We start from the raw sequence: 12,451 nt of genomic DNA on the forward strand, positions 1-12,451 counted from the left end.
TTCTCTTTTTCCCTCTGCCTGCTGCTCTCCCTGCTTGTGCCCTCTCTGTCAAATAAATAAAATCTTTCTTAAAAAATAATTATAACCTTGTACATAATTCCATATGAGTGAGTTACTGTAAGATAAAATTTTTAATTAGAATTACTAGGTCAGAAGATTTATGCATTTTTATTCTTGATAGATGCTGGCAAATTGCTTTCTATAAGAAGTATGCCCATTTATAATTGTACCACCCATGTGTGGGATTGCCTATTTCCTTATAAACAGTGTTCTGAAACATTTTGATCTTTGCTAGTCTGGTAAAAATCCCAGTGGAATTTTGTATTTTCACTTGAGAATAAGGTTGGAGGGGCGCCTGGGTGGCTCAGTGGGTTAAGCCTCTGCCTTGGTCATGGTCTCAGGGTCCAGGGATTCAGCCCCGCATCCGGCTCTGCTCAACAGGGAGCCTGCTTCCCCCTCTCTCTCTCTACTTGTCATCTCTCTCTCTGTGTCAAATAAATAAAATCTTCAAAAAAAAAAAATAATAATAAGGTTGGGTAGGGGTGCCTGGGTGGCTCAGTCTGCCTTCACCTCAGGTCATGATGCCAGTGTCCTGGGATTGAGTCCTGCATCATTCTCCTCGCTCAGCAGGGAGCCTGTTTTTCCCTCTGCCAGCAGCTACCCCTGCTTGTGCTCTCCCTCTCTGTCAAATGAATAAATAAAATCTTTTTAAAAAGGGATAAGGTTGGGTATCTACTTGAGCTATTTATATTTCCTTTTCCTGTGAACTGTCATGTTTAAACATGACTGGTTTTGGTTGACACAAATAGATGATGCAATATGAATTCTTTTTTTTTTTTTTAATTTTTATTTATTTGACAGGGATCACAAGTAGGCAGAGAGAGAGATGGGGAAGCAGGCTCCCTGATGAGCAGAGAGCCTGACGTGGGGCTCGATCCCAGGAGCCCAGGATCACAACCTGAGCCAAAGGCAGAGGCTATAACCCACTGAGCCACCCAGGCACCCCACAATATGAATTCTAAATCTACTTTGTGAATATATGACTAATGCCCCCCCCCAAAAGACTCTTTTTCTATCATTATACTTTAGAAAGTTTCAGGTGATAAAGGGAAATCTGTCCCTCAGACTTGTAAGAATTTAATGGTAGATGTATCTGGGCCATGAATCTTGTTTGTTTTAGGACTATTTCTCTGCCACTTCTCCCTTTCTGTTTCTTTCTCCTCAGTTCTTACTTGTAATTTTTCTAGAAAGAGCATCCATTTTATTTGGGCTTTTTAAAAAATGTATTTACTTAAAGGTATAGAAAATATTCTTGATATTTTCTGTATACTAAGTGTCCTCATTGATTTCTATATACATGCTTGCTTTCTTGATTAGCCAACCAGTGGTTTATTTACTTGTTTTTCATACACATTCTTAGATATATTTCAGTCCTACCTTTTTAAAATATTATGGTTGATTTTAACAGAAATACAAAAAGCATATCAAGTAACATTTAATCCTATTAAATCCTAACATTTTACTAATGCTCCAGTTTTTATTTCAGAAATAAAATATTACAGAGCAAGATGAAGCTCTCTTGCAAATCTTTTACTGATAGCATTCCTCTTCTGTTTTCCCCAGAAGCAATGATTTTTGTTGTGTTTCTTTCCATGCTTAATTTTTTTTATTTTTTCATTTAGGTTTTTTTTAATTAACATATAATGTATTATTAGCCCCAGGGGTACAGGTCTGTGAATGGTCAGGCTTACACACTTCACAACACTCACCATAGCACATACCCTCCCCAGTGTCCACAACCCAACCACCACCACCACCACAACCCTCAGTTTGTTTTGTGAGATTAAGAGTCTCTTATGGTTTGTCTCCCTCCCAATCCCATCTTGTTTCATTTTTTCCTTTCCTATCCCCCAAACCCCTCACGTTGCCTCTCAAATTCCTCATATCAGGGAGACCATATGATAATTGTCTTTCTTTGATTGACTTATTTCACTCAGCATAATACCCTCTAGTTCCATCCATGTCATTGCAAATGGCAAGATTTCATTTCTTTTGATGGCTCATGCATGTTTAATTTTGTACTTAAAAGATAGCCTTGTTTTGTATTTATAAGCTTTATATAAAACTCTAGGTTGCATTGTACATACCTTTCAGAAATTTGCTTTTTTCATTCAATGTTGTCTTTGAAATTTATACTTGGATTTCATTTATTTTAGCTGCTGAATAATACCCCATTATATGAATATAGATGTTCATCCTTTCTCTATTTTTTTTTTTATTTTAAAGATTTTTTTTTTTTTAATTTATTTGACAGACCACAAGTAGGCAGAGAGGCAGGCAGAGAGAGACAGGAGGATGCAGGCTCCCTGCTGAGCAGAGAGCCCGATGAGGGACTCGATCCCAGGACCCTGAGATCATGACCTGAGCCGAAGGCAGAGGCTTTAACCACTGAGCCACCCAGGCGCCCTCATCCTTTCTCTATTTAAATGGACATATTATACTCTTTGATTTTGTACTTTTATAATACTCCAATGAACATTTTTATATGTGGTATGCATTTGCACATTCAACAAATATTTTTGAGCAAGTACTGTATACCAGACACTTCTAGCTGCTGGAGACCCAGCAAAGAATAAAATATGGCCCTGGCTCCAGTGAAACTCAGCTTTCTAATGTGGTGATCCAAGAAAGATTGCCTACCTAGAAGAGGTTGCTTACCAGTTCTTTATGTAGATAGATGATAATACAGAAAAGAATATAGGCTCCACTAGGATAAAATATGAGACTTTGGAAGCTATGGCCAGTAAAGGCCTTACCCAACCACCTATCCCTGACATACCGGTTGGGAAAGTCTGCTCTACTGTACTTACCTAGAAGTAGACTTGATGCTTAAAGGCTATGTTCATCTTCCACTTTAATTAAACCTCTGCTGTAAATTTTTTTCCTTCTCACCATTATCTGAGTGTCTCTGTTCCACACATCCTTACCAACATATGGTACTATCATTTTACTCTCTTTTTTTCTAATTCATTGGTTTCTACTTTACTTTAAAAAAAAGAAAATAGAAGGCAGTTAGTTAACCACTAGTATTGAATGCTTCTTGCGTGTATTTTCATTCTTTTCTATTTTATAATGAAAGTGCTTGGTACTATGAACTCTCCTCTGAAGTCACCTTTTGTCTACCATGTGTTTTTCTCATTTTCATTATTTTCTAGCTGTTTGCAGTTGTGGTTTCTATATTGTCATGGAACCAGGAATTAATGTCAAGAGGTTGGGGTTTTTTTCTTTTAAATACTCAAATTTTGCTTTTTACTTTTTTTTCCCCCTATAAAGTCAGAAACATAAGTCCTGGGCCCGAAAAAGAAAACTATAGTAATTAAAACAGCTATCTTGGTTGAATACCTACTGTGTAATATAGTATTTTGTTCAGTACTTTACATACAATGTTTAATTTAGATCTCTCAACAACCTGTTCTTTTACACAGGAAACAAAGACACAAAGGTTATGGATTGCACAGTAAATGGTGAATGCAGGATTTGTATCCAGGTGGTATGACTCCAAACCCCATTCTCTCAGTCACCATGCTCTACTAACTTATACAAACTATTATCAGAAATACTCCCAAATAGCACCTGGGTGGGTCAGTCATTAAGCATCTGCCTTCAGCTCAGGTCATGATCCCACGGTTCTGGAATCTAGCACCACATTGGCCTCCCTGCTCAGCAGGAGGCCTGCTTCTCCCTCCCCCTCTCCCTCTCCCCCTGCTTGTGTTCCCTCTCTTTCTCTCTCTGCCAAATAAATAAAATCTTAAAAAAAAAAAAAAAAAAAAAGAAATCTTCCCAAATAAAAGATTAACTACCAGAAGTACATTAAAGAATAGAAGATCACATTGGGGCACCTGAGTGGCTCAGTGACTTAAGCCTCTGCTTTCGGCTCAGGTCCTGGAATCAAGCCCTGCATTGGGCTCGCTGCTCGGCAGGGAGCCTGCTTCCCCCTCTTTCAGCCTTCCTCTCTGCCTACTTGTGATCTCTCTTTCAAATAAGTAAAATCTTTAAAAAAAGAAAGAAAATAGAAGATCACAGGGCTAGCAGTGTAGTTTTTTTATTTCCCCAAATCCATTGAGGCATAAATCATGCACAACATCTACAACAAATCTCGATGACCATGAATCCCCACAGTCCCAAAAGAAGTTTTAGGTAATGACAAACTCTAAGACCTGAATGGTACTGGCTGGCTGTTTAGAAAGCCACAGAGAAAAAGCAGTGGGACAATGGATACCTTTGAGAATTAAGAGATCCCCTCAGTCAACAGGTTTCCACTAGAAAGCATGACAGGCTAATTAGAGGAGAACAGCCCAAAATGAAAGTTCCTACAGATGTCAGTTAGCTGGTGAATTAGAGGGGACTGTGCTAAGTTCTGAAGATGTTGGAGTAGTCTAGGTCCTTATGAACTCTTTTTTGTTGTTGTTGTTCCTTATGAACTCGTGAAGCTAGCAAATAAAAGCTTTATTCCCAAACAGCTCAATTAAGGAGAAACTGCTGGCTATAGACACAAAATTGATCAGGACAGGGATAGTAGGGACAAAAGAAAGATAATGTACAGACAAATGCAGGAGAGACTCAGAAGAAGCAAAATCTCAAAATGAGGTCATTTTGTGAAAATAATAGAATTTCATGAGCCCTGAGGCCAGAAAAGTTATTTTTATCCTTTCTACCTCCTAAAAGGATAGGAAAATGTATTTCACATAGACGTGAACAACAGAATTGTAGAATTTTAAACAAAAATAGAGAACAGAGTTATCTTTACAAAACACAAAAATTAAGTGTTTTAAACCAAGTTATAAGAATTTAAGAAAACTGGGTGCCTGGGTGGCTCAGTGGGTTAAGCCGCTGCCTTCGGCTCAGGTCATGATCTCAGGGTGCTGGGATCGAGTCCCGTATCGGGCTCTCTGCTCATCAGGGAGCCTGCTTCCCTCTCTCTCTCTGCCTGCCTCTCTGTCTACTTGTGATCTCTGTCTGTCAAATAAATAAATAAAATCTTAAAAAAAAAAAGAATTTAAGAAAACTATGAAAGCTAGAAATGAATTAGAAAGGCTCAGATTAGTGGATGAAATATTTTAAAATTTTTTTTTCAAGATTTTATTTATTCATTTGACAGACGGAAATCACAAGTAGGCAGAGAGGCAGGCAGAGAGAGAGAGAAGGGGAAGCAGGCTCCCTGCTGAGCAGAGAGCCCGATGCGGGACTCGATCCCAGGACCCTGAGATCATGACCTGAGCCGAAAGCAGAGGCTTAACTCAGTGACAATTCAGCGAAGTATTAGAAATTAAAGGGAAAAAATCACTTTAAAACTGAAAACTCGGGGAGTGCCTGGGTGGCTCAGTGGGTTAAAGCCTCTGCCTTCGGCTCGGGTCGTGATCCCAGGGTCCTGGGATCGAGCCCCACATTGGGCTCTCTGCTCAGTGGGGAGCCTGCTTCCTCCTCTCTCTCTCTGCCTGCTTCTCTGCCTACTTGTGATCTCTGTCTGTCAAATAAATAAATAAAATCTTAAAAAAAAAAAAAACTAGAAGGGATTCAAAATAAATAAGACACAACTAATAAATTCCTAAGAAGAGGAGCATAAAAAGGAAGAAAATGCTTTCCATCATAACAAGAGACTTAAAAAGGATTCAAGAAAAAGTGTTACAAAATATAGAAGACTTGATACCCATATAAAAGAAATCTTCAGAGAAGAAATTGAGGCAATGGAAAAGAATATTTAGAAACTATACAGTAATCCAAAGCAATAGAAAGGAACAAATACTTAAAACCAAATACCAGTCATTTAGATTATTTCTCAGCTCATAGGCATCCAAACCACAGTTTTGGCTGGGTCTTTGTTAGCCTGTACCAATAGCAGACAGTAGAGGACAGCTGCAAGCATGAGGGGGAAAGGATTTGTTCCTTCCTGTCTGCTTCCTGGGCTTTATGTCTGCTTGTGGTAGTGACCATCATTTCAGAAATGTTACTTCATTCTGGAAGCATCACCTCTTTCCCTAGCAGGAACTCATTCCAGGTGCAATTTTCACAACACTTACAGAGCCACTTTCATCATGCCCCCGCTGTGGGACACTAGCAGCCCCTCTTCGGTGATCTGGGTCTTAGGCCCAAGATCAAACCAGCACCAGCATCCTTCCTCAGAGGTCTGACTCAGTTCCATGAACTCCTATCTCCTCTATTTTGTTCTCTCATTCCTGAGAATTTAAGCGGCTACTTCTACAACATTTTGGTGTTTTTATTCTTTCAGTAACCTACTTAACTCTATACTTAGTTAATTTGTTTTCATATTCCCTCTGCTCAAATAACCAACATGGCTTCTCTGACTTTACTGGACCCTGACCAATACGGTGTAATTCAAGGGAGCTTCCCTGAAATTAGAAAGACTTTAGGTGTTGGAGCCCAGGGGTGGCTCAGTCGGTTGAGCGTCAGACTCTTGGTTTCAGTTCAGGATCATGGAATCAAGTCCTAAATTGGGTTTTGTGCTAAGTGGAGAGTCAGCTTGAGATTATCGAGAGCGCACACGCACGCTCTCTCTCTCTCCCTCCCCCCCACCCCATCCCTCCTCCCATTCACATGCTCACTAGCCCTCTCTCAAATAAATCTTTAAAACAAAGAAAGACTATATATTGAAAAGATAAAGTGTGTGCCTAGGCATGTGACCCAGAATAGTCATGGCCAGAAATACTTCTGTTGTTTAAAGAAAAAAATTCCTTTGAGAATCCAGGCCAAAAAGCCAAGACACTTCTAAGGGAAGGTAAATCTGATGATTTTCATAGTTCTTCATAATGACATTCTATACCAGAATACAAAGAAGTAACATAAACTTACTCAGGATTTTATATCCAAAGAAATTGACTTATTTTTTATTTTTTAGATTTTTAAGATTTTATTTACTTATTTGTGAGAGAGAGCACGAGAGGAGGGAGAGTCAGAGGGAGAAGCAGACTGCCCACTGAGCAGGGAGCCAGATGTGGGACTTGATCTGGTACTCCAGGACCATGACCTGAGTCAAAGGCAGTCGCTTAACCAACTGAGCCACCCAGTCACCCTGTTTTTTAGATCTTTTATTTATTTATTTGAGAGAGAGCACAAGCATGGGGAGTGGCAGGCAGAGGGAGAAGCAGGCTCCCTGCTGAGCAGGGAGTCCTTGATCCCAGGACGCTGGGATCATGAGCCAAAGACATTTAACTGACTGAGCCACATAGGTGCCCCACGAAATTGACTTTCAAGTATAAAAACCACAGGCAAACTATCAATATGCAAACTCATGGAACCTTGTTTCCATGATCCCTGGACCTGAGTCATCTACTAGAGAATGTGGTTCAGATAACTAGATTGATTGGAGGGGCATTAACATGAAGGGTGATAGTTTTATCAAGTATCAAGAAGGAATAATAAAATTAGAATCCCACTCTTTTGAATTAATAGATCTAGGCAGTGACCATCTGTGGCTGCTACTGTCACTACAGGAAGCCAGGCGTTCTACACTTCCCGGTGGGAAGCATAGCACCAACTGAGCAGTGCATCCCCTTGGAGGTCTGAATTTTAATCCCACAGGATTCTTCCAGGCTTTTAAGGATTAAGAATTCCAACCTCTCCTCTTCCTGTCCCCCGCCCCCACCCACTCCTAGTGCTAGAGGTGGTAGAAGCTCTGGAATTGCTGCTTCTATAGCACCTTAGTGCTCTCACTGTGCCTTCTTAGCTCTAGAATTCAAATAACTCATGTGGTTTCAGTCTCCCAGTCGATATAGAACCATCCATGAAGTAATCTTGCCAAAATAATTCAATCTTTAATTTCATCAAGACCCTAGATCTAATACTCTGGTTTCTCTTCAGATCAAATGAATCTTCTGCCTTTAAAAAAAAAAAAAAAAAAGTTAAGGGGCACCTGGATGACTAAGTTGTTAAGCATCCACCTTTGGCTCAGGTCATGATCCCGGGGTCCTGGGATTGAGCCCTGCATTGGGCTCTCTGCTTGGCGGGAGGCCTGCTTCTCCCTCTCCCATTCCCCCTGCTTGTGTTCCCTCTCTCACTGTCTCTCTCTGTCAAATAAATAAAATCTTTAAAAAAAAAAAAATGAAACTTCTTTAAAAAAATTAAAAAAAAAAAACCTAGATCTAACTGCTCGTTTCCTGAAAGACACGGGTCAGAGAAACATATTTAACATCATTAGGATGTAACCAGCAAAACCCAAATCCTGGAAGACTGTACAGAATAAACAACAGTTTAACAAAAACTTACAAGGAAAAAGTAAGATACGACAAAAGATTCTGTAGCTTAAAAGAGAAGTCGGAGTCATGTCAACAGATTGTAGTATGTGAAACTTGTTTGAATCCCACTTTAAACAAATGTGAACACTGGATATTTGATGATATTAAAGAATTGTTAATTATGAGGGTATAATAGTGACATTGTGCTTATGTGTGTTTTAAAAAGTCACTGCCTCTTAGTAGATGAAATTATATGAAATCTGGGACTTCAAAATACTTTGGTGGAGGAGGAAAAGTATATGAGGGTTGAGATGAAACAAAATTGGCCATGATTTCATAGTTGTTGAATCTAGGTGATATGTACATAGGGACTCATTGTATTGTTACTCACTTTTGTATGTGAAGTTTTCTATAATTAAAAATATTTTATTTTATTATTTTTTAAAGATTTTATTTATTTATTTGACAGAGAGAGACCACAAGTAGGCAGAGAGGCAGGCAGAGAGAGGGGGAAAGCAGACTCCCCACTGAGCAGAGAGCCCGATGCGGGGCTCGATCCAGGACTCTGAGATCATGACCTGGGCCGAAGGCAGAGGCTTAAATCACTGAGCCACCCAGGCGCCCCAGTAATTAAAAATATTTTAAATGATGAACTATTACCCATGGGTGTTTATGCCAGGAATGTAAAGGTGTTTCAATATTAAAAAACTATAAAATATATCAAGTTAAGAAAGTAATATCAATAAATATAACATTTGTACCTGATTTTATTTTATTTTAATTTAATTTTATTTTTTTAAGTAGGCTTCACACCAACATGGAGCCCAACGTGGGCTTGAACTCAAAACCCTGAGATCAAGACCTGAGCTGATGTCAAGAGTCAGACATTTAACTGACTGAGCCACCCAGGTGCCCCTTGTACCTGATTTTAAAACATAGGTAAAATTAGAACAAAAAGCTATTTCTTATCAAAATATAAGTAGTATTAGTATTAACATATACATATAGACCCAGCCAATAATTAGAATATTAGGAGCACTGTTCCCAAAAATATCAGAAACTTAACAACTATCAACCTTATGTAATATTTTTAAATTAGACTATATTTAGGTAATTGTAGATTCATATCAAGTTGTAGGAAATAATAGAGATCACACATATCATTCACCCAGTTTTCCCCTATGGTAACATCTTGCATAACTATGGTACAGTATCACAATGGGAAATCAAACATTGATACAATCTCTTATCTAGGTGTACCAGCTTTACATGCACTTGTGTGTATGCAGTGTTATCATGTATAGACTCTTGTAGTCACCACTATAATCAAGATACAAAACAGTTCCATCAATACAACAATCTTGTATGACATTCTTTTATAAATACATCCACCTTCCACTCCCCTTCTCCTCTTCCTAACCATTAACAACTACTAATCTATTTCCCATCTCCATAATTTTGTCATTTCAAGAATGATTGTAATCATACAGTAGGTAGCCTTTTGGGTTGACTTTTTTCATTTGGCATAATATCCTTAAAATCTGTCCAAGTTGCTTTGTGTATCAACAGTTTGTTCCTATTTACCCGAGTAGCATTATTAATGTAACACAGTTTAACAATCCATGCATTGAAGGACATTTGGATTTTTTCCTGTTTTGGATTATTAGAAATAAAGCCACTGACAACATCTGTATACATGTTTTTGTGTGAGCATAAGTTTTCATTTTTTTGCAAGTTTAATAAATCACATGATTTTTTATGGGATTTCTGTATCAGGTTGCAGTTTAAAAGAAGTTATATGAAGAGAATGATGTACAATCAATATGAATCTTGTTAAATCTCTCTTCCATGGACTTTCTCCATCTTCCTGCTTAGCAGTAAAAGGCATTTTTAGGTTTATATAAACATTCTTTACAATTGTCCTCTTAACAAAAAATTAGTCTATAAGTAGCACTAGGCATTTAGTAAATAATTCACAGGCCAATAAATTTAATTGTGCAGTTGGGAAATGTAATGTGAAAGAGCTTGAAACCTTAAGACTGGGTGATCTGCAGTGTTTCCAACATCTTTGGCTGCCTTAAGAGAGTATTTGGTTTCCTTCTTACTTCGACCTGCAAACTGATAAGCTCTGTTTATTTGACCAGCTGCCCAACTAGCGTATTTCATGTTGTCCTTTTTTGTTTTTGCACTTGCTTTTGCACTTGTTTTTGCACTTGCACTTATAGAAGCAATATGACTTGCTGACATGAAAAGCCCAAACAAAGCTCTCATATTTCTGTTGCTCAGTTTCAGTGCCTCTGCAAAATACTTTCTTGAAAGTTCGAGGTTTTCAAGTCCACCTCGGGTATATTTAACTTCAGCATACTGCTGACAATGCAAGTGACTGTGTGGATTAGCCATTATTAGCTCCTCTAAACAAAAGGTTGCCTTAGTATAGTCCTGTTCATTGATATAAAGTTCTGCAAGTTCACGCCAGGCTTCTTGGTCCCCAGCACTTTGTTCCAGATACTCATTCAGTTCCCAAAGGGCCTCGACATATTCCCCCTGGGCTTTTCAAATGACAATCAGGCGTTCTTGCAGCAGTGTTAGCTGGATCTTCTTGTAAAATTTTACCATGTAGTTGTATAGCATCATCATATCTTTCCATGGCTTCAAATCTTATGCCAGTTAGTCTCTTGACTCCGTGACTGCCAGGGAACTGTCTTCTCAACTCCTGAAGACAAAACAATGCCAAGTCATCTCAACTATAGTCTAGGGCTGCAATCATCACTTGCTCATATATGCCCGAATATCATCTCCAAGCTTAGATCCATATTCATTAATTAATTCTTCTAAACTTCCACAATTTGCTCACTATTTCATGAGTTTTCTTCTCTCCATTTTCTCATTTTATCTCTCATTTCTTCCCAAAGCTCTAAGACCTTTGCCATCTTCTCAGAACCTGGAGGCAGGGAATAAGTTTTCATTGTTCTAGTCTAAATGCCCAAGAATACAGCTGCTGTGTTGTATGGTAATTAGACAATTAGTTTTATAAGAAACTGCCAAGCTTGGGGCACCTGGGTGGCTCAGTCGGTTAAGCATTTCAGCTCAGGTCATGATCTCAGGTTCTGGGATAGAGCACTGCCATCAGGATTCCTGCTCAGCAGGGAGTTTGTTTCTCCTTCTACCCCTCCCTCTACTTGTGATCTCTCTCATGCTCTCTCTCTCGGTCAAATAAATAAGTATTTTTAGAAAGAAAGAAAGAGAGAAACTGCCAAACTTTTCCAAAGTAACTATACCATTTCATAGTCCCACCAGCAATGTATAAATAATCCAGTTTCTCTGCATCCTCAGCAGCATTTGGTGTTGTCAGAACTTTGTTTTTAGCCATTCTTACAGATGTGTAGTTCTATCTCATTTTAATTTGCATATCCCTGAGGGTAATGATGTTGAAAACATTTGCATGTGGCTATTTGTCATCTATATATTTTCCAAGATGAAACATCTCTTCATTTTTTTTTTTTTTTAGAGTTTATTTATTTGACAGAGAAAGACACAGCCAGAGAGGGAACACAAGCAGAGGGAGTGGGAGAGGGAGAAGGAGGCTTCCCGCTGAGCAAGGAGCCTGATGCGGGGCTCGATCCCAGAACCCTGGGATCTTGACCTGAGCCAAAGGCAGAGGCTTAACCCACTGAACCACCCAGGCGCCCCATCTCTTCATTCTTTTGCCTGTTTTCAAATTTGATTGTTTTTATTGTTGAGCTTTGAGAAATCTTTATATATGTAAATATTAGTCCTTAATTTTTCCATTTATGGATTGTGCTTTTGGTGTCACAACTAAGTTCTCTTTACCAGACTGTAGATCCCAGAGATTTTCTCCTATTTTTTTAAAAGATTTTTTATTTATTCATTTGACAGAGAGAGAGAGAGAGAGAGCAAGTGAGCACAAGCAGAGGGAGAAGGGAGAAGCAAGCTCCCCACTGAGCAGGGAGCCCAATGTGGGGCTCAATTCCAGGACCCTGGGTCATGAGCCAACGACAGCCACTTAACCAACTGAGCCACTTGGTGCCCCCAGGTTTTTGTTTATAAAGGTTTTATACTTTTACAGTTTACATTTAAGCTTGTGAAATATTTTGAATTAACATTTGTATTTAGGTCAGAATCCTTTTTTTTCCCCTTATGGATATCCAATTGCTCCAGCATCATTTTTTTAAATTTTTTTT

The 12,451-nt window shown here is 38.8% G+C and overlaps 1 pseudogene; it reads right to left on the reverse strand.

Annotated features, from left to right (window-relative positions):
* Positions 1-9,972: 9,972 nt before the first annotated feature.
* Positions 9,973-11,337, reverse strand: LOC116879189 (annotated as a pseudogene).
* Between the last annotated feature and the right edge of the window lie 1,114 nt (positions 11,338-12,451).

Source organism: Lontra canadensis, unplaced genomic scaffold (genome assembly GCF_010015895.1).
Source record: "Lontra canadensis isolate GAN:19392208 unplaced genomic scaffold, GSC_riverotter_1.0 scaffold60, whole genome shotgun sequence".
NCBI classification, from domain to species: domain Eukaryota; kingdom Metazoa; phylum Chordata; class Mammalia; order Carnivora; family Mustelidae; genus Lontra; species Lontra canadensis.